The sequence below is a fragment of the Mus musculus genome, chromosome 19 (assembly GCF_000001635.26).
Source record: "Mus musculus strain C57BL/6J chromosome 19, GRCm38.p6 C57BL/6J".
Lineage (NCBI taxonomy): Eukaryota > Metazoa > Chordata > Mammalia > Rodentia > Muridae > Mus > Mus musculus.
In genome coordinates, this window is record NC_000085.6 from 23,815,452 (window position 1) to 23,839,821 (window position 24,370).

At 43.9% G+C, this 24,370-nt stretch overlaps 1 protein-coding gene across 6 annotated transcripts in view; it reads left to right on the forward strand.

Moving 5' to 3' along the window:
- Positions 1-24,370, forward strand: part of Apba1 (amyloid beta (A4) precursor protein binding, family A, member 1) — a 190,793-nt gene that overhangs the window by 56,646 nt on the left and 109,777 nt on the right. The window contains exon 1 of one of the 6 annotated variants that reach the window (XM_030250967.1): positions 855-1,446. The exons of the other annotated variants lie outside the window; for them this stretch is intronic. The gene's annotated coding sequence lies outside the window, so the exon portion shown is untranslated. Of the gene's footprint in view, positions 1-854; positions 1,447-24,370 lie in introns of those variants that run through there. 6 annotated transcript variants of the gene reach the window in all.

Consider the following 24,370-nt stretch of genomic DNA (forward strand, 5'->3'; position numbering starts at 1 on the left):
TGGACTTGAGTAGGGCTTTCTGCCACCTGTGTTATTTCCACAGAATTATTTGGATCATAGTTAGGAAATTGCTAGTGATCACAGCCTATGTATTTCCTATATGTTATGAAAGCAGAGAAAGGGGTATTAATGTAGCAGTGTTGTGAACATCCCCCATCCTGGTCAAAACCAAGGAAACCACAAACCAGACAAGACGGGAGAAGAGCACTTGTTGATCCTCAAGGCAGGCAGGGGCTCAGTGTGAGGCGTGGGATCCTCTCCTGGGGGCTGCATGAGGCGATAACCAGATGAAATGTGTATACCATGATACCACAGACAAATGAGCCTTAGGCCATTGTGGATTTCAGCTTAGAACCTCTCAAGAAGAAATCCACATCAGTCTTCTCTCTCTCTCTCTCTTCCCTCTTCTCTGCTGCTTCCTAATGATTTTGGAGGTACCAGACTCCCAAGAATGGGAATTCTCATACTTCTATGTGCATGTTAATTTCCTCAAGGATTTGGAAAGGCAGGATTCCAGGCCTCAGACCCAGAGTGTCTGGGTGGAAATCAGCACAGCACTTTGGAAGGTTTGACCATGGAAGTCGACAAATTACCGACCCTGCCAGCTGATTTGAGAAGTCTGGTCAGGGAGCTGGAGAACTGGCTTAGTGGTTAAGAGCATGGCCTGCCATTGTGGAGGGCCCACACCTGCTTCTGAACACTCATGTCTGGCGCTCCCAACTGCCTGTAGTTCCAGGACATCTGATACTTCTGGCCTCCATGGTCACATGCATTCACATACACATAGCCATATACAGATATCTGACCACAACTAGAATAATAATTAAAAAAAAAAAAACAAGAAGAACAATTTTTTAAAGGAGCTCCAGTGAGCAGATCAGAAGGCTGGGGTTGGGAGCTAAAGAACAAGTACAAATTGTTCCGTTGGCTAAAAACAACACCTGGGACGAGAAGGCAAGTTTGGAAGACTCCCGGTGGGCACTGGTTACTATGGGTGAGATGCAAGATGGCTCCTGAGCACGCAGATACTCTCCGCTCTCTGGACAGGTGACCTTCATTCACACTCCATACAGGAACCCATCCTGTTGATGCCTTTAGAGGGAATGCAGTCCCCAGTCTCATCTTTTCATTTGTTTGTTGGCAGGTGCACATTTATCACACACTCGGTGTCGCAGTGTGTGGTTCAAGGGTCAGGGACCTGGAGAGAAGCTTATTTTGCTACTCATTACCCTCCGGACTGCCAAATGCTTCCATCAGAGGCCCCCGAATCGCTGGAGCATGCGTTATGCCCCTCGCTGCCTGCATTCAGTGAGATGAGCTGTAGCGGCAAGCGCAGCTCCACACGATGAAGCTCCGAATCTTAATGTCTCCTAAAATGCTTGACTGGGTTGATAGGAGTCTCTCCGTCATGTGCCTGTCCTCCCATCCTGAACAGAAAATACACAGGTAATCTAACCCTTGCTTCATAGCCAAGGTCGGTGCTGCCCTGCAAATACAGAGTTGCTCGCTCTCCCACTATGCGGCTCAGAGCTTGTGTGCATAACTCAGCAGCCACTGCGGTGTCACTTGTCACTTCTCAAGGTGCCTTCACGCCCCTACCTGATCGGCTAGCTCGAAGAAAAACCTGACAAGAACATCAGATCTCCCAACCAATTGGACTGGGGATAGTCTGTAGCAGAGGCATGGTGTGTCTTTCAGGATCTTTTCTCGATTGATTGATTGATTGATTGATTGATTGATTGTGGGAAGGACACATTTGTGTGTATGCCATGGTGCACATATATGTGAATCCTGCACATGCAGGCCACAGGTCCATCTTGCCTGTTGTTCCGCAGGTGCTACCCCCCTTTTTATTGCATGGGGGGGGGTGTCAGCTCTCTGACTCAGCTAAGCTGGCTGGCCAGTAAACCGCAGGAATCTTATCTCCTCTTTCCCCGACCTGGGAATACAAATGTGCATAACCACACCCAGCTTTTTGTTTCAGGGATTCTGGGGATGGAACTCCGGTCCTACTTACAGGGCAAGCACTTTATCGAATGAGCTATCCGGACAGTCCCTCCACTTCTGTACATGTAGAATTCTCAGGACAGAGCTCTGAATCCATCTCCAGTGCTCAGAATTTTCACCTTTTTCCTGGTGTAAAAGCAGCACACATCCCTCGGGGACCTGTACAGCAAAGCATAAAGTGTGAAATCTGGATTTTTATGCAAAAGACTGATAAGCGTTCATTCAATGTGAGCTGGCGTGGCGATTACTCGCAGAGACATCTCATTGTAAAGATACACAGATAAACTGGGTGGGGACCTTCTAGAATAGGTCTTGAAAGAGGCAAAGATATCATCACTGAAGAGCGACCTGGACAGTGCAGTCTCAGAAGGTAGGAGCGAGCGGGACTTGCTTCAGTCTGCCCTGAAGTGCCCCATAAGCACAGATTTTCTTGGAAGTCAAGTTTGGAAAGGAAAGAAACTGAAAATACTAAATACCTAGTATTGCTTTGCCTTATTGCTTGTGTAACATTCAGCGTTAGAACTCAGGCCACAGCCAGGAGGGGTGGTTCCCACCTTTAATCCCAGGACTCAGGAGGCAGAGGCAGGTAGATCTCTTGTGAGTTTGTAGCCAGCCTGGTTGACCTAGAGATTGTTCTAGCACAACCAGAGCTACATAGAGATACCCTGTCTCAAAAACAAACAAACAAACAAACAAGCAAAGAAGCAAACAAAAACCTCAAGCTAAAAAGACATTATAGTGACTACTCAAATACTCCAAGACAGCTTTTGTAGGATGTGAACATTAGATTTTTGCTTCATCCTTGCCAGGATTGTTATCTCAAGTGAACTTTAACTCTCTCTCTGTGTGTGTGTGTGTGTGTGTGTGTGTGTGTGTGTGTGTGTGTGTGTGTGTGTGTGTTTGCATTTATTTGTGGATGAAGAGGAGGGGCATGCCACATCATGGTGTGAGTGTGTTGGGAGTGGGGATGGGGTCAGAGGACAATTTTCAGGACTCAGTTCTCTCCTTCCTCTATGTGGACTCTGGGGATCGGGTCATCAGGTTTGACAGCAAGTGCCTTCACCTCCTGAGCCATCCCACCATCTTGAACTTGTGTCTTCTTATTAATAGTGTTTGTAACATTTGACATGAATCAAGTGATTGCTTTGTGCCAGCCTTCGTAGTGAGCATCTCGTTCTGTATTTCCTGTTTAATTCGTGTAACTAAATTTTAATTGTTAATATCACATACTACAGACTTATATGTAAGAGATTATATCCAGAGATGCTAGGTCATTGCCTAATATTTCAAGTATCAGCAAACCATGATTCCAGGCTTTTGGCAAACGTGAGAGCAGCATTCTATTGCCTGCAGCTCTTTATAGGAAAGCGTGCTTTCTATATGTTTTCTATAGGAAGCATGGTATGATTAGTCTGAGTAATGCCACACTTCAGGAAAAAAGACTAAAATTACTGCATAGGGGGTATTTAAGAACTCTTTGGGAAGCTAGTCAGATGAATTTTTCTATCAGTACTTAGCTCATGTTACCACCATAACCTCCTCATTCATGTTATTGACACGTGACTGTATTCCCATGACACATGGTCACATGACTGTAGCATAGGCATGCTCAGGTACTCTCACCACAGCTCCCTTCCTCTGTGACATCACCCAATAACTGTCATTCTTTCCTCTTCCCCCTGGTTCTCAACATCCCGCAGTTACTTTTCTTCTGATCACCTCTTTCTTGGGAGTAGTAACCCAGGTAGATAAAGAGAACTGAGCATACCAGACTACTGTGAAATATTGACACACACCCCCCCAAGAGGAGGTGGGGCATTGATTATTCGCTTAGCTCTTGAAGCCTGAGTAATAATGACAATGAGTAAAATGTGTAGCCAGAAACATTGGTGTCACCTGGGGGCCAACAGCAGTACAGACTTGGTGTTTATAAGACTGGCTGGGTCATAATCATCACCATGAGCCTGCTCTCCACCCCAAGGTCATTTTTGGCACATGAACACTTGGGCATCTTGACCCTTGCCATGCTGCAGCCATGAAGCGGCATAGGTCATTCCACAGGCTGATTCCAAGTGGGAAATAGACAGAAGCAGCAGAAAGAAGACTCAGCCTGTAGTCAACTTGAGGGCACGATAAGCCAAGGGGACAAAAGAGCTCAGAGGCTTCCACAGTATAAATGAAGAATACCCATGGAATCTAATACCAGCAGACCATCCAACTTGGAAACAGGAAAATCCAGATGACCAAGGTCATGAAAGTCATTCAAGAGAAGTCGTTAGAGAACTTTTCAGAACAAATCTCATGAACGGTGTGTCCTCCAAAGATGTAAAGAGCTGGTGAAAAAAAAAAAGAAAGAAAAACTCTCTGTTATTTGAAAAGCAATCTTTATTTATTTGGCTTAATTTTAAAACATCCTAGCCCTCTTATCTACTCTTTGGCTTTCATTAGAGTCAGTGGACGAGTGCAAGAATTTATCACGTTGAAATTTCCAGTCAGCAAATGGTCAGGCCTTTGTCTTCGGCCCCATTGTTTTCCACACTGATGCATAAAAAAGCTTTGCTTCCAGCCAAGAGCAGGCAACTTTAACCTGCTGGCTTTCCCAGTCTTACGTCATGTCTGTCCTCTGATTACCCAGCCTCAGCTCTGCAAGCTCCCCACTCCTTTGCCACCTTTACCGCCTTGTTGGTAGTTGCTGATAATTCTCAGGGTTATAATTCTTTTGATATTTTCTGGCGAGGATGAGGAATTAATTACACACTGCATCTTCCCTGCTTAATATCATATCCGCACGGTGGTGTACTTGCTGATTTAAAAACCAATTCTTGAAGCAAAAATGTCATGCTTCCAGAGATTATAAGCAAACAGACACAGAGGAGCACAGGTCTATTTCTGTCACCCAGCAAATATTCTGATCCGGAGAAAGAAATCGGTTTTTTTGTTTGACTTTCAAAGGGCAAGTGTTGCATAAATCAGGCTCGTAGTCTTGTATTTTAAAGGCATTATCTTTGGAAAACATTATGATATTATGAAGAATGGACACTGTAAAGCCAAAGGCTGGGCTCCTCTCACAGTGGTAATTATTCTGAAGTAGTTGGATGACTGGCTGGTTTTCTTATCTGGCATTCTTGATAGTAGAGGCCTTTGTCATTCTACTTCATTTAATTTGACAAAATGACATAACAGACCTCTTTACACAGAAAATACTCAGTTCTTACTACTGGATTACAATCATATGCTCACATATGTACATATATGTATATATACACATGTGCATATGTGTATATGTATCTATGTGAATATACATATGTATGTGAATACACACACATACACACAGATATGCATATATGTATATGCTATATATATATATATATGAATATATACTGTGTGTGTATATATATGTACATATATATACTGTATACATATACTGGATATGTATATACTGTATATCTGTGTATATATGTATAAACTGGAATATGTATATTCCAGTTTTAGGTCCAGGACAATTTTATTAAGAATTTGAATGGCTGGGGAGACCTCCATGGATAAGGCACTTGCCATCAAAACATGAGGACCTGAGTTCAAGTCATGGTGGCATACATCTCTAATGCCAGCCTTCTAGCATGAGATGAGAGGAAGAGAGAGGAGAAGCCTCAGACTCTCACCAGTCATCTATCCTGCTATATATAGTGATGCAGAAGAGAACCCGCCTCAAACAAGGTGGAAGGCAACCTCCACACAAACACCATAGCATGTACACAGCCAGATTTACAGACATGAGCATATCCACATGGGGGGGTGGGGGTTGTTAAAAATGTGATGAAAACCTTAGACAAGGAATCACTTTCTTGGGCTTAGAAGTGATGAATTTGTGAGTCACAGAAGTAAAGGCATTATGTCCGAAAGACGTGGAGAGAAGGAAGGTTTCCGTTCAACCTTTAAATGGGCCAGTTTAGGTAAATTGCTTTCTAATTATCTAAAGTGATGAGAGTATCCACTTAAGAAGTCACTTTTACAAATAAGAAAATGTAACCCACCAGAAAACATTATGTAAATGCAAAGTCTGCCGTGAACAGGTCAGCTGTGATTTAAAAAAGCCTCCATCCCACCAAGTCACTGAGTGATTGCTACAGATCTGTCTGTTGACACAGGGCGTGGATCATACTTCTGTATGTGGCCTTTTTTTTGGGGGGGGGTTTCGAGACAGGGTTTCTCTGTATAGCCCTGGCTGTCCTGGAACTCACTTTGTAGACCAGGCTGGCCTCGAACTCAGAAATCCACCTACCTCTGCCTCCAGAGTGCTGGGATTAAAAGCGTGCGCCACCACGACCGACCGGCCTGTATGTGGCCTTTAAGGGGAGTGGCAGGTTTAGTCTTCGGCTTTCAAGAAAAAAAAAAAGTAGACACTTTCCTTACTGAAACATGAAAGAATATTGATTACCCATCTGTCTTTAGAAACATTGAATGCTATCTCATTGATCTGATTGGCTAATCAACAGGGAAGGACTTTACGTAAGAAAGATGGAGAATCGGGGATGGACAGATGGCTGAGCCACTAAGAGCACTGGCTATTCCTTTAGAGGACCTGGTCAGAACCAGGTACACACATGTTGGACTCACAACACTCTATAACTCCAGTCCTAGAGCGTCCAGGGCCCTCTTCCAATCCTGTAGCCACTGCATGCATGTGGTATATAGACATACATGCAAGAAAAACATGCATACATATGAAATAAGTAAATCTAAAGAAAAGACCCAATAGACAACTACAGAGACGACAAGGCACATGGTGGGAGGGGGTCATGCACGTACAGGATAGCCCAAAGTGCTGCCCTGATAGCAAGTAGGAAAATGGAGCCTAAAGCCCGCCCTACCTCACCTCCCACCCACCCCCACCCCACCCCCACCCCAGACACCAGAGAAGGCATCACCACTGTTTCCTGCTTGTTCCTCTCCCAGTTTGGAACAGAGGGATTATGGCCCTCCTGGAGTCATGGTCACAATGGTAGTTCCTCAAGGAGCCATTACAACCTTTGCTGACAGAAATGTCACACTAGAAGCCATCAGCTTTCTCTTAGGACTTTGGTCTGCATGTTGAATCTGGAAGCAGGTGGAGATTAAGATGCACACACTTTTCTCTGGACTGCTAAGCTGCCTGCTATTCATGCCAGAGAGCAGAAAACCTGTCACTGGGTATTATTGCTATGACCTTTGCCTCGTCCCATCCTAGGGAAGCCAGGCGTGAGAAGCTGGGGAAGTGAAGAGTAAACACTTGAATAGGAAGACGGACAGTTCTGAGGGTTCACAGTGTGATTCTCCATCTGCAGATCCAAAGTGGTGGCTCCTCTGCTACTGCTTTCAGCATCCTTTGGAGGTCACTTAGCAAGGGACATTGTCTAATTGGAGGGCTGTGATTGGGGACAACAGGGCCTTGTAGAACTAGCCTGCATAAATGCATCCTCCACTGTAGATTATTCATCTATACCCACACACCACTGATGCTAGAACTGAGAGCCCCTCAGAGCTGAGTGAGTCCAGCCTTTATTTTAACTGATGAAGAAATAGACCTAGAGAGGGTGAAGGTCTTGTCCTGGGATATATAAGGAGCTCCCCAGAAGCCTGGGCTAGAACAAGGGCTATATGTCAACAGTATACTATCTGCTCACCATGAAGTTCAACAGTGATTTAGTTTTAATCATACTGAGTCTGCCAGAACCTGGACTAAACCTTACTTAGGCTTTCTAGGATAGGATACATGTGACCTCTTTCCATGAGGAGCCCATAGTCTGGGAAGGAGAAATGGTGATTCATTGGTAGCATATTTTATAAATATAAAAACATTAAGACAGGAACCCCACAGGATAGAGAGCCAGGAGAAGAGCACATGTGCCTTCTTAGGAGTAAGAAGGAGGAAGATAAAAGGACCAGAGGGGTGAGTCTACAGAGGCAAGTGGGGGGATGGGCAGCAGGGCTTCTCCATGTCCTGAAGCCACCACAGAAACTCCCCCGTGGCCCTCTGCTGAGAAGCAGCAGCTACCTCTCCACTTCTAGGGAGAGCCGTCTACTGGAAAGCCGTCAGGTCTTCACTTTTTATTCAGTATCTCATTTCTCTTAAAATTGCAGTGGAAGAACGCTGTGAGCATGTATTGAATTATCCTTTTTCTATTTCTATTTCATCAAGTGCAAGATTGACCTAAAATGTTTGGCCAGAGAGAAATAGAAAAGCTAGTTCCAGTTTGAATTGCTCGAATCTGACTCAATCAGTTCTTGCTCATGATTGCAGCAATTTTTGGAATCTATGCGAGTTGGGGGATGGGAGCGTAGCACACAGAATGACTTCTAACTTTACTAACCACTGTCCCAGCAACCTGAAGGGCCCAGTTGAAAGGCATAGAACAAATGAAATACCTAGTGAAGACTGTGGACAGGACCCCCACCTCTTATTGCTTCTGACAACTCTATACTGCAAACCTCTAACGCAAACTGAGAGTATGCCTCTGTAGAGCTCTCTAACTTCATGAGGAAGACAGAAGTGAAGTCCTGGGTCAGAAGGCCTTACAAGGATCAGATGAGTAAGGAGGTGAGCTGGCAGAGGAAAGAGATTGGTATGGAGGCCTGACGTCAGGACCCCCATTCTTCTTCAAGGAGCAAGGATTCCATACAGCAATGGCGAGTGCTTCTACCTTACAAAGCCTTCTGCCCACTGCTTTTGAGATGCAAAGAAAGAAAGGATGTGGTCCTGCTCCCAAGTACCTTGCATGTGATGATGTCTTATGTCATAGACAGTAGAACTCTTCTTCTTTGACTTTAGTAAACATATCACTTTTAACCAGGTTTCATTGTATGTAAACTAGGGTGCTAGTTGACAGACACATCATAAAATGTCATGAGACAGTCTATGTAAGGCATCTCAGCAGTACCAGATATTTCATATATGCTCAGTGAATATTAGCTGCCTTCATCATCCCCACTACCATCAGCATCCTCATCACTATCCAGAAGAAGTTAGCTCTGACATATGAGCATAGATGTCTGTGTTGACATCTCCACGTGTCTTAATAGTCCAATCAAATTTAACATCTCCAAAATTGGAAGCCCTGATTACTTACTTCCCCAAGCTTGAACTAGTCTTAAATTGCCATCTGATTAAATGGTATTAATATCTATATATTACTTTTAATCACCATGACTAAATACTTGGCAGAAATAGCTTCAGGGAGGGAAGCTTGGGGAGTTTGAGTCCATCATGGCCAGAAAGGCAGGTCAAAGTTCATAGCAGAAGGAGCCTGTGGCAGAGATACTTTGTGTCTTTGTGGACCAGAAAGCAGAGAATGCAAGTCAGGAACAAAAATTGTTAGACCCTTCACTGACTCACTAGTCAAGCTAACCTGCAAAGACTCTGTAGCTGCCAAAATAGCAGCATGCTCTGGGGAGGAAGCATTCAATCCATGAGCTGATGGGGGGGTGGGGGAGGGTTGTTTCACAGTCATGCCATAGCAGCTTCTGTAAAACACTCAAGTCAATAGCTTAGGGAGGCATTGTTGATTTCTCCCTCTTTAACCCTTCCCTAGCTTCCAGCCAACCAGCAAGTTTTGTCTGTGGTGCTTCCAAAAATACATTGTATCATCACCTCCATCTTGAAGACTGTGGACAAGACATTATGTTTTACCTGGACCTTTCACTTTCCTGCTATTACAAAGCTCCAAATGATGCTAACTCCCATCTGATTCTCCCATGATGCCAAGACCCTTTTTTTTGCCTTAAGATGTCTGAATTCAGATTTTATCTGTTGGACCCATTCTTTCTCGGCTCTGTTGCTTTCTCAGTTTTGCAAATCAGGTCTCTGCTCGAATGTCACTTTTATACGGTTTTCCCTGGCAGTGTCTCCCCTACCTCCAATCTAATTCCTTTTATCCCATTTGGAACATCTTCAGGAGTACTTTGTGAGGTCAGTAAAGTGGAGGACCTCAAAAGCTGTGTTTAGGAGAAGTCTTGGAAATGGTTTACTTTACTTCTGCATAATACTTTAGCTAGAGACCATTTTCAGAGGCCCCACTTACCTATAAGGAAGGCCAGGGAATGAGAAAACAGTCTGATGAATATGTCACCGACTTCCACACCACACAGAGTGTAAATGTGAAGCTTCATCCAGATGCTTAGTGACTCCAGACTCCCCTGTCTTCTCTCTGTGTCTCAGGTTTCCCTTTTATTGCCCACATTCCCAGGGAGGCCATCCTCTCTCTTTGCATTCCCACTTACAGTGCAACAACACTGATCATCGCCTGAAAGCTGGGGTAGTTTATTGACCCAGTGAAGTCCCAGTTCCATCACAGAGCCACATACCACTACAGAGGGCTCGTGGCCTGTTGATGACCTCATACCAGTGTTGTGTTCTCCATCTTTGAACTTGAGACATGGGCTGGGAGCCATGCGAGCCATATTGGATCAACAGTAAGGTAGAAGCTACCATGAAAGGATTCCTATTGAAAATAGGAAGGATGGACAACAGTGTTTGAAAATGAAGTTACAGCTTCTAGATTTACCAAACAACTGTGTACAACTCCAAACACTCTCCAAGTTGTTTCATCTCAGAGCCACATTTCTCCTTATGTGATTCCTAGAAACACTGGCCTCTGCCAGAAGAGTATTGTACATCTACAATAGTATTAGAAAGTGCATGGAAATGCTTGGTTCTCTGCTTTGTTTTACTTTAGCCTGAATCGACTTTCACCTAGGAGAAACTTACTTGGGGTTCGTGGTAGTAAAATGATGGATCCTGTTAGAGTTGCTAAGTATAACGGGCAGCTGAGACTTCTACTATATGAACTCAACCATCCTCTGCTGAATCCATAGGAAACTCAGTGAACTTTTAGGGCGATATTACGTAACAAAACTAATGGGAGAACAAGATTCTTGGAGGAGAAAGATTCAAGAATCTTAGGAGCTATGTTTATTTTGACATCATCCAGAATGATGATAGCCAGGAAATTTCCAGGGCCCAGAGGACGGAGTGAAGTGAGTCAGAGGTAGTTGGATGCCTAAGACAGCTCGAAAGAGCTTTAGGGAGCAAGGATAAAATGATACGGAAGCTTTATTGAGAAATAAGGACGATAGTGATTGTTCCTCTGGGCAGAAAAGTAAGAGTCATGCTAAAGAAACAGTCACCGCTGAGACTTTATAGAGGAAGGATAGCCCTGCTGAGAGAACGGGCTTGTGGCCATAAAGAGACCATAAAGGACATTCTCAGGTTAAGATGGCCCACATAGGAGCCAGCTGATCAAGATTTCAGTTTGGGGATTGTCTGAGTCAGGGAAGACCTCGTGTCTGTCAACCAGAAGTTACTTTGGTAAAGCAATAAAAACAAATGTGAGTTGGTGCCCGTGGTGATCTGCCTTGTATGAAGTTCAGCAGATACAATCCCAGTCCCTACCCTAGTGGAATTTACAGTCAAGGAGAAGAGCTTGATACGGATGTCCCTCCAAGGTCCATGTGTCAAAGGCTCAGTCTTCAGTGTGACTATTAGGGAATGGTGAGACCTTTTAAGAGGTGAGGACTTGTAGGAGGTTTTAAGTCCCAGAAAGGTGCCCTGGAAGGAGATGTTTTTCACCATTGTCTCTTCCTGTTTCACTGTCTAGTTTCTTATACTAACTGGGCTGTTTTGGGTATAATGGAAAGCTGATGAATACAAGAAGAGAGGTAAAAAACATCAAGTATAGTATCAACATAGATACTTGGTAATAAGAGTTTGCATTTGGGGCTGAAGAGATGGCTCAGTGGCTAAAAGCACTGACTGCTCTTCCAGAGGTCCTGAGTTCAATTCCTAGCAACCACAGAGGTAGCTCACAACCATCTGTAATGGGATCTGATGCCCTCTTCTGGTGTGTCTCAAGACAGCAACAGTGTACTCATATAAAAATAAAAAAAATCTTTAAAAAGAGTTTGGATTTGGAACATAAGATGTAGTTCTCACTGATTCTGTGTGAGAAGGCGAAGACGACTCTAATGGTCACTCCCACAGCTGATGCTTATGGGTAACAACTGCAGTGGCAGAGTTTTAGAAACAAGCTGTTCCACTGTTTTCAAGGTTGCGCTGTGAGGGAGGGGACTGCATGATGGTCCCAACTGCTTGTCCCAGCAGCAAACCTGTCAAGCTGCCACGGGGAGGCTTGGGAGTTCCATGCATCAGAGCAAAGTCTTGGGCCATGCAACTGGTTACTCTGGCAGGGTTAGACCGTGAAGTAACAAGGCAGGCAGATACATCACTGAGCAGCCCAGAAACAAGCCCACTTGGAAAATGCTGATGAAGTATTCATGCAGGTTAATGACCCATTCCATGGCTGTGTGAATGGAACGTAGAAGAAATGTGACTGATTTATGAAGGGGATGGGCAAGTATGTCTAAGTTCTATGCTCAGCAGGTAGCCAGAGCAAGCTCTGCTAGGCAGACCAAGCAGGAATCTCAGTACAGACGCGAGTCCACCTCAGTAGAGAAGGAAAATCCACTCTTAACAGCAGTGAGTACAGGTCAGAAGTGGTGGAGGAGGCCTGGAGACTGTGCTCAGAATGGCCAACTCTACTGATTATTTCTCTTGTCATTCTAACAAAAGGCCTAAAAGCTGGAGCTTAATGCAAATTAAGAAGGAGCTATTTTGGCTCAGGGTTTCAGAGTAGTCAGCCTGTGGCCACTTGGCTCTGTGTTGCTTGGCCCCTTGGGAAGTCAGAAAGAACCTCATGGTGGTGGGATTATGTGTCATGGCAGCCTCTTCCACTTCATGGTGAACAGGAAGCAGAGAGGAGCAAAGATAGAAGGGGTCCGAGGGGGAATGTGGCCTAGTTTGCCAACTTGGCCCCACCTCAAGGCTCTACAATTTGTCAAATAGTACCACCCACCATCTGGGAACCAGGCATTCAACACCGGAATACAGGCAAGTCAGTGCAAAGCATCTTACTTTCAAACCACAGCACAGACCCAAGCTCCAAATGCCCCACCGCTCTAGCACACGCCATGACCAAGGTCGGAGGACCTGGCCTTGCTAATCTGCAGATGGGGCTGCGTGGGCTCCCCATGGCAAGGGCAGAGAGAGGTACAGACACTGTGTCTCAGAGCTAGGACTATATTGGTCTCTGAAATGCTTTCTTCTCCAGAGATCATTTTTGCCTAGGCCAACCCATCCTTCCTAGTAGGAGTGATGGAATCTGCTGAACTGTCTTCTCTCGTGCCTTCCTTCAGGGGACCCTGGTGGGGCTGTCGTGTCACTAAGCTAACTGGAAGACAGATGATTCTGGTGCGGTGGCTTTAAGTCTTTAAGTCTTTCTGTTCTAATTTTAGGTTTTTAGAATAATTTTGCAAAACACAATTTTAGTTAATTAGATATACTGCCTAGCATATGATATATGTAATCATTTGCAGCTCCCTGAGTCAGGCAAGATTGCCAGCTCCCCAGGAGCTAGGTCTTGTTTAGGCATTGCTGGGTCCCCAGAGCCTTGAGGAGTCTCTATCATGCATAGTTGATGCTCAGCATCGTTGTTAAGTGAACAGATGTAAAGAACTGAATAAGCAAGTGAGCAGCCATTCTGTCAGACTCCAGCTCTATTCTTCCCATACATTTTGCCCATGTTATATAATTCATAGGCTTATGCTAAGTTATTTAAGGTTTCCTCTGCATATTGTATGTAAATGACGCATAACTCTTCCTAGGCACCAAGTGGTCAGACCTTCATCCTCTCTGCTGCTCTTTGAGTAATTCAGATTTTTTTATTTTAAGTCAAATCTTAGCCTTTAGTTTTCCACACAGGAAATGAAAAATGGCCTTTGTTGGCTTGTATTTAGAATGAATAGAATGGCTATACTTCATAGAAAGGGTGTTACCCACCCCCAATGGTTGTAATGAATTAACTAAAATTAACAAGAATACCTACAGTGTTCCTGGCAGTCTTTTACGCCCTTAGCATAGATCCTCCTCCCTTTGTTATAATTGTCTAAGGTTCTATGTGGGTTTTGTTGTGATTGCCACCCTTCTTATTCTCATCTTGCCATTGTGAAATTGGTATGCAGAGATGCAGGGCAGGGTAGCTTACTTAGGGTCATACTGCTCAGAAGTGGGGGAGATGGGAGTTCTTGTCTTGTTTTCAAAGATAAAAATCAAAGATCTAAAAAAAATAGCCAGAAGACTTGAGGTTTTTGTAGTTCTGTAGCCACACGATGCATCGTGTCCACCGTGTTAAGTGTACATTAGATACTGTACAAAAGCCACCACTCTTCACTGGGCCACACGTCTTCTGCTTGTTCATTTTTAGTCTTACTTCAAAAAGAACAACCCTTGCTAAGGATGGTCTCTTTTAAGCACCATCGTTAAAAAGAGCAGAGATGCACGAGGCCTGGGTTGTACTCTGACTTGAACCTTAGGCACTGGGAAGAGAGCATTCTGTCCCAGAACGTTAACATCTGTTCCAAACGTGCACAGTGTCAAAGGGACAGAACCACTGACCCCCACCCCCAACGCCATGTCTGCCTGTTGTCCAACATTGAATACACTGGTAGAAACTCTGAGATGAGAAGGAAAATGGGGGACAGAAGGAACAGTGACTTCTCGTATGTTCTCTGTTAGTTGTGCACTGACATCTTCGAAGTACAGCATTTGTACAAGAGAAAGACTGAGAGCCAAACTGAATTTACAGAGACCGGGATGCGAGCAAGTGTGAGCAGGCCTCTCACTCTGCTCTCCCGTGGTACTCATGGGAAGTCACTTGTCTTCACTGGTACTAAGCAAGCTTCAGACTTTGTCACCAGATCCTGAGGACATAGTGCAGATAGTGCAGTAATGACGCAGAGCTTTGTCTATCCAGAGGCGCATAAGCCAGCATCGCTCCCGTCCATACAAATAATCTCTGTAAATGTGTTTCCATACCTTATCCATTTTAAACTACTATATGCCTTCTAAAGGTATGTCAATAAATACCATGTAACTCTTCAGTTCCCGGATAAGCAAAAGATAAGTACAATATACTGGCCACCACATGGGCTTCTTGTGAGCATCACACTTAAAACACTTAGTACAGGATCTGACGCATACTCAACAATTATTGGCCTTTTCCACCTATCATCCCTATAGGGACCCCAAGTATAGAAGGAAAGATAAGCAGGATGCAAGTTCATCATCACACACACACACACACACACACACACACACACGTGTATTCACGAATGTGGGTATATTTAACTATGGATGGGTAGACTGGACTTTTATTTTGAGTTAATCAGCATTTCCTTGGAGCGGGAGATGTTTGGAAAGATCAGCGCGAGCCCACATCACCAGTAGAGCTTCATTGTGCACATTACCCAGCAGGGTGATGGATCACAAAGTGCTGCTGTCCTTCAGCTGACCTGATGGAGAAGCTTTGTGTGGTGGAGAGAGGGTGGCTGACATTTGTTCAGCCTCACTATGCTGAACGATGCATTTGGATGTTTGCCAATCCCTTCCAGCTAGGTACCGTTATCCATATTTAGGAGATGGAGCGATGGCGGTGTGGGGAGGCTGGGTGCTTGCCTAGGGACCTCAGCTGGCTAATGTACACAATGGGGCCGGTGCTTTTAGTGTTTCTACAGTACTGCACATAAGAATCTCAAGGTCGCTGGCTAGGTGAGAGGAGGTAGACCATGAAGTGTTCTGCTCTCTAAGGCTTTTTTTGTGAAATGCAAGGCGTCATCAGACAGAAACTCTGGTAATTTTTTAAACTATGTAATTAGAATTCTCGTCTAAGGTCTTTCTTTTCTTTTTAAATCCCATTCATTTGCTGGATAATTTTCTCGAGCTGGCTCTAATAACACCATTTTAGTATAATTACTTGAGATATAGGAGCCTAAGATAGAATTCTTAAGAACACCATCTGATTGATGCAGGGTAATTTTGCAGTGCAGCTATAGATTTAAAATAAATCCTCATTGTCATACCCATTAGCACGCAAGGCGTCTCTATAGGTTGCTGTCTCTTTCTTCATTCATTGGCCTCGTTCATTCATTCACTCAACAAACACATATTGTGAGCCTAATCCAGAGTTTGTTCTAAAGTAGCATGACAGCTTCCAGCTTAACTGGGTCTCACCTCACCATCCCAGCCGAGGATGAATGAGAAGGCAGGGAATTCGAGGACTAGGAGAAAGACTAAGAAGTCCCCAGTGAGAGGAAGGAACCAGCAGGAGTGGGTAGGACTGGTGATCTGAGGCTAACGAGAACGAGGCAACCATGAGAGAAGACCATGTCAGAGCAGAGCAGAGTTCCAAAGAAAGAGCGCAGGACAGTGCAATGGTGTCTCCTCCCTTCACTAGGAAAGAGGCTGGGCTGAAAAGGAGAGGAGATGCAGGACTTGGAAGCTACCTGAGCTGAGATGTGAGGAGCAAGAGGCAGAGAGACACTGAGAGGGCACACCCTGGTCCAAAGTTCAGGGGTTAGGCTCCTAGGCTCTTACATTTCCATCTCATTAGCTAAATCTCCTGGGTGGAGAGCAGCTAATTCTGATGGAGGAACATCTGAGCTGAGGTAGAAATCGGGTGTGTGTAAGGCTGTGTGGACCCCCATGCTGCCAAAGGAGGCGCTGAGCTCCGCAAGAGTTTCCACTGTCTGCTTTCCTCACTGTGTCGATCCTTTAGGTCTAAAGACAGATCGTGACTCCCCTTAATATGCATCTTAGTTAGGGTTTTACTGCCGTGAACAGACACCATGACCAAAGCAAGTCTTATAAAAAACAACATTTAATTGGCGCTGGCTTACAGGGTCAGAGGTTCAGTCCATTATCATCAAGGTGGGAGCATGGCAGCATCTAGGCTGGCATGGTGCAGGCAGAGCTGAGAGTTCTACTACGTCTTTATCCAAAGGCTACTAGTGGAAGACTGACTTCCGGGCAACTAGGGTGAGGATCTTAAGCCAACACCCACAGTGACATACCTAATCCAACAAGGCCACACCTCCAAATGGTGCCACTCCCTGGTCCAAGAATATACAAACCATCACAACATGGTAGTGACCAGTTAGCTGTTCATGGACTCTTAAACTAGGTTTTCCCATTTGCTGGAAAAATAGCCTTTTCTTTCCATCTTACCTACAAAAATCACTGAAGTGAGGCCCTCAGACTTTCATTTCACTTGGAATAACAGTGGGATTCACCTGGTCCAACCAGGACCACGAACACATTGGCTCTCGATCCAGGACTCTGTCAGCAACTATACTACATGGGGCTGTTCCACACAGACAGGTCTCCATCCTGCCCACTGTCTTCAGGCAGATACTGAGAAAGCAGGCTCTGGTACTTATGCCCAGGTCACCCCCAAGAAGACCAAGGCCCACTAACTGGGGAGACTTGGGAGAGTCACACATTGGAAAGAAGCAATGCAGGTAGAAACCGGCTTCCGAAGTTGAATTCAGATCTGCTTTCTCTGCCTCTGTGTCCCCCCAGAGCATTGCCATGAAGGAATGTGCTTGCTGCAGAGGCTTTCTTCCTTCTGTTTGGTAGTTATGGCGTGCCTAGTATGCACTACTGTCTTTCTGTTCTAGTCATGGCTCTGTTATCTTGTATTGAAACCAAACTCCAATCAGTCAGCCCCGCCATAGTACACCTGAAGCCCCACCATAGCACACTATGTGCCTCCTTGACAAAGTAAGTTGTCCTTTTATACCATGAAGCCTTTTTGGAAGGAGGCAGGAGTTGCTTGCTCCCCTACCCTCTCTTCCCATCCCACATCCCTGTCGTCAGAGGCATGTGCGGTGCGCTGAGCATCCTGGATGAGCTAAAGGTAAATGTCAGGTATGTTTTCTCAACGAGCCTCTCCGTGACCAGTCACATTTTCACTCGCAACAGAAATAATAGCAGTAGTCAGGCAAATATATAATCTAAGGTGGGGAAATTGCAGAGCAGAGCTAAGGGCGATGTGTTTTGACACTCTTGCCATTTAAATGGTGTGCTTTGCACCCAAATTTGATTTAGGTCAGATATACCAGAAAATAACAAAGCCAGAAAAGGATTCGTGGAGATGATAACAGTCACAGGCCGGATGGGGAGTATCACCAATCGGGGCCATCTTTGATCTCTGTCACCTGCTGCTAAGGAAATGCAGTATTCTAAGTTATATAAAATGTCAGAGGCTCATAGAGGTGTGTCCCAGATGGATCCAGGTCAGAGTCCCCATCAGGAATCCGCAAAATAATCCAGCTATTCAGTGCAGGGGATAACTACTGAGCTCCCAGATGGTTCTCCTTTTATTTAACTGCCTAAGAAAAAAGTCCTATGAAGCTGCCAAGGTGACACAGAGGGACACTTGGAGCTTATTCAGTGGAGAGAGTGAAGGTACTTTCTCTAGCCTGCAGGCATCTGGAGGCTCAATCCTAGTGTCCCGTGGAACACCATTCACTGGGCTGAAAAGCATTTCACGCTTTTCCTTTCCCAAAGGAGGCCTGTCAGCAAGTTTCCTACAGAAAAAAACATAACTGTGCCTGAGTCAGACTTCACTCAGAGTCCCGATCCAATCAGATAGCGTCAGACCACGGTGGAGAGGAACTGGGGGCTTTGCCTGAATAATGGGCTACTGATAACTACCAAGGGGATTCATTTGGTTTTTATTTTGTGTGGTTCTGAGGATTAAAGTCACGGCCTCATATATGCTAAACACAGACACTACCACCGTACCACATACTGAGCCCACCAACAGGGTTTTATTAGTACTGGGAGGGTGGGGGTGGGCCAAGAACCACTGGCATACTGTCTGTATACCCTTCTGGCTTAATCCACCTTGCCTTCTCAATATCCATTCTCCAGCTTGCATTTAGTCTGTGTTGCTCCTCCGGTCGGTGTGAAGGTTTCTAAGCCTTAATTTGAAGAAAGGAATTGTGTGAATATTCATTCAGTGTTATCACACTAAAGGTGGTGTCCATACTGTGTGTCCCAAGTGGACATCTCGATTTATCACACCCACCCAAAAAGGAATGGAGATTCAGGCTGGAAATCTGCCACAAGGGCTCTTGGCAGCTGCAGTCAATCAACAGGGACTGGCAAGCAAAAGAACGCCAACATGCTGCCCGGGCATGGAAAATTCGTTCCTTGGGGACAGAAGGCCAGCTATGGGGCTCCTCCCACGGCTGTCCCTGTTGTCCTGGAAAGGTCTGCTGTTAAGTTTGCATGTGCATTCTGAGAATGCTTTCAGTGGGCAAATACAGGTATTTTTTTTAAGAAGTAAAAAAAAAAATCCATATATGACTACCGATAATCACAGCTGTAGGCTAAAGGCTGGCTAGTACAGCTAGGTGTGTTCACAGCTATAAAAACCATTCCTGCAGTTAATTGGCTTTTGAGAACTGGGATAAAATGTGCAAGCATCTAATTAGATCTATTTCCAAATTGGTTTTTCTTTTTCTCCCCTAAGCGCATGCTCTCAAGCACACACACACACACACACACACACACACACACACACACACTTCTCCCCCTTGCTTCATTTATGACATATTTGCAGGAACTTGGACAGTATGTGCAATTGGCATCGTCTACTTTGTGTGCACCAGAATAGCATCAGTGAGTTGCTTAAGAGTGCTGGTTTAAGAATCACACTGCCTGGGTTTGATTCCCCGACCCCTCCCACCTGAGCTGTCTGATCCTGGCCAAGTTACTCAGTTCTTTGAAACCTCAAAGTACATAGTAGTCACGTAGGTCTAACCCCAGGCTTGGGTTGATGTGAGGATAAAAACGCTATTATTCCATAGATGGATATAAAATATCCCCTATCTACTCTTTAAATGGTGAATTAAAGTAGAAAAACATAGAACAGAAAAAATATATAAACAGTTCTTCTATAGCTGAAGTCTATATGAAGCGCAAGATCATAGACAGGAGACCTCTAACTAGTGTCTCTCTAGGGGAATATGGTGTTATAATTTAGGTCTAAAATATGGCAAAGATGCTGTGTACTCTGGCTTAGTCGCCAGCCTATGGCACCACTGGGAGGTGATGACATCATTGCCCTTGGACAAGATACTGAGAGCTTGGTTTTTCCCACCTTCATTTCCTGACCACCGTGAGGCGAGCAGCTTTGTTCTGGTGTGTCCCCACGCCCAGGATATTCTGCCTCATATGGGTCCAGAACAACCAGGCCAACTAACTGTGGACTGCAACTTCTGAGTCCATAAACCTAAATCAATCCTTCCTCTTTCTAGTAGGTCATCCGGGGTATGTTTCATAGGAATGGCAGCTGCCTAACAATTCCTGTCCTCTTTGCTGCCCTCACTGTCACTGACCTTCGAGGAAACAGAACTCAGTGATGGTTGGAACTCCATGTCCCGATCCACTTTTGTCTGTGGAAAGAATGGTTTTCTCTAAAGCTGTGTTTGACCAGCTATTTCTTATTCACACCCTGCTATCCAGCACCCTCCCCATCCGTCTATGCAGCAACCACTTAGTGCTTTGTAATGAGCTAATGTGGGGCTCGGTGCTGAGTGCAATGTGTTCACAAAGACAATGCCCTGGTCCCCACCGAGCCATGGACTTAAGCTTTGCAGTTTTGAGAAAATGGTTTGTTTCTGATGCAAATCTTTTATAGCATACAGACTGCACATGCTAAGAGGACGGTCTCTACAAGGGAAAGAGCAGAGATAATGCCAGTGGTATCAAGGGTAGATGTCTTCTTGCTCCCCGCCAAACCCCACCACATCTTCCCAGCCTTCTGTATAATATGCCAACAATGAAAGATGATTGATCTCTCAGTTGTCGTAAAATACAAATGAGAAACATTTTAGAAACTACAACTTCAAATTGAAAGCCCATAAGCTATGTGCTTGCTTTCAACTGGATTGCAGTCCCAAAGCCACTTCTACCCAGAGCTTGGAGTAGAATTTAGAGGAGAAACCCGTGAAGGTGAATTGACTCTGGAACCTTCCAAATGTATGAATTGAGCCTCAAAAGATGATTAAAATCTTGACCTTAGATGCCTGGGCTATCACATGCTCACAAAGGAAGCCACTGGGTGGCAGTTGTACCTCCTGGCAGTGGTAGGTAGGGTCTGCAAGACCCAGACGACTTTCATGGTTAGATTCTGTGTTCCCGTGTCACTGAGGGTCTCCGTTTCTCAAGCCATGGTGAGTCGGGCCAGGCCATCTTGCCACAGCAGCTGGGATACTCTCACTTCGCTTGATTTAATTTCTCAAGCTAGAGGGAGAAGCTGCAATCGATGTCTGCTAATTCGCCTCTGGACTCCTTTAGCAGTTACCTTTAGCACAACAGCTCAAGTGCTTTATGCTAGATTAGCTAAGAGCTGCAGAAGAGGGGGCTGCCAGTCCCCAGAGACAAAAGATTTCTGCAGCAGCCAGGCCAGCGTTGGTTCTGGTGCTTGCCTACATTGCTGCTACACAGTCCAAAAATCGTGAATTCCAACTGCCTCACCTTATTCAACTCTCTTAACCTCTCAAGACCTGTTAGGAATCGTGTAAAATATAAAGAATTTAAGTTAAATAAAACAGTCCCTAAAATAGTTAGCCCCATGGTTTTATACTTGACCTTAGCTGAAAGGCCAAGCAGAGACAATCATATGATTTTAGGTAACTAAAGAATGAGCATTGTTCCGCTCCTAGATTACATTCATTTTTTAATACCCATTTTCCATTCATGTTAAGTGGTACTATGTTTATAAAAATGCTATTCTTTACAAAATTTCATTTGATAATCTAGACATAGTTTCATACTCTTATAATGCCAACACTTAAACCTCTGAGCAGAATTGGGAGTTCGAGGCAATCCTGTAACTTATAATCCTGTCTCATAATAATAATAATAATAATAGTAATAATAATAATAATAGTCATTATCATTAACCTATTATTATTTAATCAACTAACATATCCTCATGCTGCCTCTTCACTCTCGAGCTGTCGACAGCTCCCTGTCTTATCCTGGAGCCCCTGACCCGTCCATGTTCTTTCAAAGCCTCCCCCCTCTGTTTCCCTGCTCCCTCTCTGTACCAGGTGTGCCAGAGTGGGTCCTCATTAGAAAATGAAGAAAGTACGAAGGCTTCTCATAATATAGGGTTGGTCCCTCTGAGGCTTCCAAATCCTGCCCTGGTCTCCTCCCTACATCTTTACAAGCACTCTAGTTATTTCATGTTTTATTAGCCTGACTTTCCTTTTTCACTTATACAAAAAAAATTAAGTTTCTTACAAATATATTTTCTGTGCCCTAAAATAAAAGTAAAGCAAGCATACTGTTTTCCAAAGACTAAGTGACCCTTTATGCTGGCTCAACTCTTATTCCCCAGAAACTTCACAGGGTCTCTTTCTCCACAATTCAATAAGAGACTGAACATTTATTTCTTTTGTTGCAAGTTATCTCTATAAACATGGGCTTTTAAAAAAATGTTAAACTCACAAATAAAAAATTTTAAAAATTTAAAAAATAAAAAATGTTAAACTCATTAATCTTCTGACCACCAATTTTCAACCCAGAGTGAAGCACACGTAGGGAAAAGTATATAGAAACAAATGTCTGCCCTTAAGATGGAAGGCAAGGAAAGTCATGTTTGGAGAGGTCGTAGATGTGATGCAGGCCATGGAGGATAAGGTCTGTGCTGGTGGTTTGTAAAGTTTAGCGAGCTCATGATTATTCTGGCAATTTCCTGAAAATCCAGAGCCCTGTCCCTCCCATCAGGTAGGAATGAATGCAGGTGATGATTACCCAAGACCAGAGACTCACTTATGTTTGAACATCTATCATTTTAAAAATATTTGCCTTATTGGGAGAACATGTATTTGAAGATGTATAATTACATGTCCACACGCCCTCACAATTATTGCTATTTTTATAGGACTAAGATGTTTGACTATCACCAATTTCATATAACCTAATAAGACAAAGCTAGAAGGACCACAAAGTCACCATGTCAGGGAAGGAGGGACGTAACCACACAGGAAGATCACGGTGCTGAATGGCAGAAGCTGCTATTCAGTCAGCTCCACACCCACCATGGAAGCTGAGGAAAGTGGCCAGCCCTGAACCTTCCCAACCTGTCAGTGTGACATGTGTGTCTCATGAAAGCCCATGCTCCCTGTGGCAGAGTGCTGTCTCTCAAGGAGGACCTTACCCCTTGCTTCTGTGCCGATTCATTTGGAACACTACAGCAATGGATGGGAGAGGATGGACCCTGGGATTTGAGGAGGCCAGGCCCCATGATTCAGTCAAACCTAGCAATTCTACTGGATCAGATAGATTTCTCTAGAACAGAACTGAAAGAGTAAATGTATGTGAGTGTGAGTGTGAGTGGGTGTGGGTGTGGTTTTTATGATGTGTGTGGTGTATATAAATATGCATATTATATATGTGTATGTATGTATACATATGCATATGATATATTTTTAAGATATTTGCCTTATTAGTAAAACACGTATTTGAAGGCCTATAGTTTTATATGCACACATGTCCATAATTATTGCTATTTTTATAGGACAAAAAATGTTTGAATATCACCAATTTCTCATAACCTATTAAGACAAAGCTAGAAGGACCACAAAGTCACCAGTTTAGGGAGGGAGGGAGCATAACCATACAGGAAGATAGATAGATAGATGATAGATAGATAGATAGATAGATAGATAGATAGATAGATAGATAGATGATAGATAGATGATAGATAGATGATAGATAGATAGATAGATAGATAGGTAGATGATAGATAGATAGATAGATAGATGATAGATAGATAGGTAGATAGATAGATAGATAGATAGATGATAGATAGATAGATAGATAGATAGATAGATGATAGATAGATAGATAGATAGATAGATAGATAGATGATAGATAGATAGATGATAAATAGATGATAGATAGATAGATAGATAGATAGATAGATAGATAGATAGATAGATGATAGATAGATAGATGATAAATAGATGATAGATAGATAGATAGATAGATAGATAGATAGATAGATAGATAGATGATAGATAGATAGATAGATAGATAGATGATAGATAGATAGATGATAAATAGATGATAGATAGATAGATAGATAGATAGATAGATAGATAGATAGATAGATAGATAGATAGATGATAGATAGATAGATGATAAATAGATGATAGATAGATAGATAGATAGATAGATAGATAGATAGATAGATAGATAGATAGATAGATAGATAGACAGATATCGATAGATAGTTATCATAAGTGTCTAGATACATAAAGTAGGTAGACAGAGGTTGGGTCACTGTCAGAGGAAGTGAGATGATTTCCTAACCACACACTTGAGAGCAGTGGAAGCTGAAGGGAGGAGGAAGTGGTGGGTTTTCAATTCGCTTCCAGTTCATTTGGCTGGAGGTGAGTGCTTGGGTGCCTGGGG